The sequence below is a fragment of the Camellia sinensis genome, chromosome 2, assembly GCF_055761805.1.
Source record: "Camellia sinensis isolate YWXY chromosome 2, ASM5576180v1, whole genome shotgun sequence".
NCBI lineage: Eukaryota > Viridiplantae > Streptophyta > Magnoliopsida > Ericales > Theaceae > Camellia > Camellia sinensis.
This window is the reverse complement of record NC_138962.1, coordinates 105,836,531-105,840,967: the sequence shown is the minus strand read 5'-3', so window position 1 is coordinate 105,840,967 and position 4,437 is coordinate 105,836,531. Positions and strand designations below refer to the sequence as shown.

Sequence of the window (4,437 nt, the reverse complement as noted above, 5' to 3'; positions counted from 1 at the left end):
TTCAATTGGAGGTTGGCACTAGGACATGAATGTATGATCGTGAATCTTTAAAAATCTTGTCATGCATGTATGAAATTTCCATTTATATTAATATCTCTTACAATCAAGTTTGATTCACCTCATCAAGTTTATATTCTTCTTAAATGATTTAGAATTCCATAAATATGAATGTGATTCTTCAAATTGGTGAGATACAAGCAAGGAATTCTTACCTGGAGTTAAAGAATTGAGTTGAATTCCTACTTTCCCTTAAATTTTCTTCCTCTTGGTGTTCTTTTCTTCTTCTTCTTAGTATTCTAACTGAGCTCACAATCACTCTCTTGAATCTCCCTCTCTCTCCACGTTTGTGTGTTGAGTATGACTCAACAAAACCCATTGTTTTCCTTATACCAAGTGAATGGGTGAATAAATGAGTAGAATAACTAATATTATAATAATAAAATTTTCTAGCTTAAATTGTAGTTAACTAAACTCAAATAAATTAAATTAACCTCTAACATTTATGACTTAAATCAAGCTAGTTTTTAATTTGCCTAATGTGAATTAGGCTCTAATTTCATATCCTATTATTTAATTCTAACTTATTAACATTAGCGATTCAGACAGGTTTAATCCGCACCTATACGGATCTATTCACGATAATACATGGCACAAACAATACGATACATAAATTACATGGCTCCTAATTCACAATTAACACATAATCACATGATCAACATTAAACACATAACTAATTTAATTAATGTACTTAATTAAGGAGGCGATCGTCACAAAAACACCATTCATGCATCTCATACCTACATGAAATACTGTAATTCTTTACCACATGAAATTCTGATTTATTCTAATAATTTGACATTCCATTGATATGGAGATGAGAGATTAACAATTGAAAGCACAAAAACATTGCCTCGGAACCAGGGGTGCAGTGAAATCATCGCACTGCCTTGCTCCATTGAACTGGTTTTTGTAGTCATCCCTGCAACAGTTGTCACAATTGTAGCGCTAAGTTTTGTGACAGTCTTTCGCTTTCACCATGACCACCATCTTTGTGAGAACCTGAATATAAAAATTAAGTAAATAATTAAATAATAATATTACAATCTCAAATATTTTGATGGTGAATTCTAAAGTGCAAATTAAATATTTGGAGGGTCTTTTAATTAATTTTAAAAAAAAAAAACCTAAAATAAATTTATGGTGAAAGTATTTAATTTAGAGGCAAGATTTATTATAAAAAAATATATATAGAGAGAGAGGAGGGTGTGACTTGAACTCTAGACCACAAGGTTAATATATAAAACCCTTACCATTTGAGTTGCATATAACTTATATATATGTTTTGTATATTTATATATTTATTTGACCTATGTTGCCCAACACTAGTATAAAATAAAAACAAAACAAAACCCTACAATCTTATTTACTCACCCCAAGTAGCAGCAGCCGTTAGTCAAAAAGGGAGGGGAAGAGAGTGGCAAGCAGGCACACCATTAGGTTTCAAGTGAATTCATTGTCTTGGGTATGCATTTTCACCATCTTCCTTCCCTATTTTCTTGATTCATTATTATCTATGATCATATTTTCTTTGATTGAGTATTGTCGTGAGGAAGCAGTGCAATAGTATGGTGGTTGATTGGGATTTTATTAATATTTTTAGTGCTCATACAAGTAGTGTTGATGGAATTTTAGAACAAGCAACACGTGGGGTATAGGTATTCCTTTTGTGAATTCTAGTGATGGGTTCTCCACTGTTGAAAGTGCTATAGTGGACATTAAATGGCTGTGCATAGTTAAGTGTTGTGTTTGAAGGTTGTACCAGTTGAGTTTCGGGAAATAGGAATCTAAGTGATAACTTAATAATGGAGTATTTCTTAGTACAAACAAAAAATAAAATAAAATTCTGTTCAGAACAGCAAACTTTAAAAATCAAGAAACCATATCAAATGGATGAATTTTAAATTGAAATTTTTACAGTAGATTAATTACATACTGAATTGTATATCTGATTTTTTTCATAATTTTTGGGGGTCAAAATCCATATAAATTGAGGTATTCAAATCTGTCCAGAAAACCAGTCCAAAACAGGAAATTCGGGAGTGTTGTTCTCTTTGGGTATAAATCCAAAAATTATCAAATTAGTGTCATTAGAACCGGTTACGAGTCTAGTTTCGCACGTTTTTGGCCTTGCATTGATTGCTCGTGTATATTAAGAGAACCATCAATTTCTTTAAAGTGCTGCAGAAAACAACCTGTTTGGATATAATAAATTGTAGAAAATTATTTTGATAAGCAAATCAAGTGAAACCAATTGGGTTTGAAACTTAGGATGTATTAGATCATATCTGGAGGTTATTGGAATTTTTCGAACAACGTGGAGTGGGTTTTGTAATTTTCAAAGTTAGCGAATAGATTGGGAAAACTGGTTTAAAACACTGTTTCATCTCCAAGTCATTTTTAGTTAAGTTTCGATCGGAATCTATGTCTTGGGTGATTTTAGACCTTGAAGAATATGAAATTAGGTAATATTTAGGAGTAACGGTGAGTTGGGTTGAGCCGTGTTAGTGCGCTTTAGTTTGGGGTTACTTAGTTCGTATTCTTTAGTATTTTTAAATTTGTAGTGACGTGTAGTTTTTATACTTGGTTCAGGGCGCTAGTTGGACTTTCATACTCTATTCGAGGATTATATTTTTTGCGTTTCAGGTGAGTAGTTTCATGGTACATATTTTTATAAATGTTCCCCTACCCTGAACTGTTGGAAAATTGTTTCATGATTAAACTGTTTTGATAAATTATTATATTATCAATTGAATCAAATTATTTCTGAAACATGTGTGAACTTGGCATACTGTGAACTATTTGTTTTGGTCTCATGTTTATAATAATGAACTACCATGTTTTGCGAAACTGATGTGTATTGATTACTGGGACCATGTGTGTATTTAGTCCAGGGAAATTATTCCACTGTGTGTGGTGACTCTGGCCACTAGGGAACAGATCCGGGTTGGGCCGTGATGACTCTAGTGCTCAACGATTGTAAGGAACAGACCTTTAAAAACAACTAGGTGACCTTCAATCGGATCGTCTTTGAGAAAAGGCCCAGGTGCCACCCTGAGGATGACTCTTAGTTCGGTATTGGATCCAACGGGGCTTATAGCCTGAGAAATGTGTGGCAGATTATTTGTTTTTATTGGTATCCAGAAAATTATTGGTGTTCATGTTATAATCTGTTTTAAGTGGAAAATGTTGTTTATCATGTTCTTGCGAGACATGAGTATTTTAAGTGTTGAACTGTGGAACCATCTTTTTGAAACAGATTGTATTTACCAAACTGTATGCCAATCTAGTTTCTGTGATATATATCTTATTTTGGAATTGAACCCTGTTTTCAAAACTGTATTTACTATCCATGTTGCTACTCACTGAGCTATCAGCTGACTTAGTTGTTTACCATTTCCAGGTGTTAGAAGGACTTAGAGTGGACTCATGGCGTAGCGGGGACTCAATTGCATGGACCTCTAAGGCATTCATTTAGTTTAGAGTGTTATGTCAAATTTGTGCATATTTATATTTATTCTTATCGAAGTTCATTTAGGATTATTTTTTTTATGTGGGTTGTTATATCCCATGAGTTTGGATGGTTTGTGATTACGGTTGATTTTGCCGTTTATAATTGTGACATGTCTGGATTGAGTTTTGGTTATTTATTATTGGACTATTGTTCAGTTGTTCAATATGATTGGATTCGTGTTTAGGCTTACGTGTGCCTTGGGCTAAGTCCCTGTGGGCCACGGCCGGTCATGCCCGGATTTGGGGTGTGACAATCTTTTCATCTGTATAGATTTATAAATGTGAGAGATAAATGGAAAGTCACATATAAAAATGAGAACACAAATAAAGTGTGTTGAGTGAATTGTCTAGTAGTGGTGTAGGTCTGTGTATTCAACATAGACTCTAAGCATGAGTGTTATAGCAATCCTGATTTAGACCCGACCCATTTATTACTTTTGAATCTGGGAAACCATATTGGTGATGGTCGTTCCCTTTTCTTCATGTTTGGTTTTGGCTTCAGGGGTCGACACCATCCTTGCTGGTGTCGACACTGCCTTCTTTTCCTTGCCTTGTTCTGCTCCAAGGGTCGACACCAGCCTTGGAGGTGTCGACACCATCTTATTGCTATGTTCTTGGAATAGCTGTTGAAATTTTGGGTTGACACCAGTCTAGGAAGGATCGACCCTTATCTATTACAGAATCTGGGTTTAGTTGCTGAAATTTAGTGTCGACAGCTTTGGTCCAAGGGTTGACACATTGTCTACTGCCAGCGTTGTCAATTTTTGTCAACTCTTCCTGAAGGGTCGACACCACCGACACAAGGGTCGACCCCTATGAGTTTTTTTTTTCTCTCCAGATTTTAGTTTGGTTTTGGACATTACTTCT

General features: G+C 34.6%; 1 long non-coding RNA gene across 1 annotated transcript; it reads left to right on the top strand.

Annotated features, from left to right (window-relative positions):
• The first annotated feature begins 1,208 nt into the window (after positions 1 to 1,208).
• LOC145820261 (uncharacterized) lies at positions 1,209 to 3,734 on the top strand. Its single transcript, XR_014361468.1, has 3 exons — positions 1,209 to 1,522; positions 2,650 to 2,703; positions 3,461 to 3,734. It is a non-coding gene; the product is annotated as an uncharacterized LOC145820261 (long non-coding RNA).
• Positions 3,735 to 4,437: the final 703 nt, after the last annotated feature.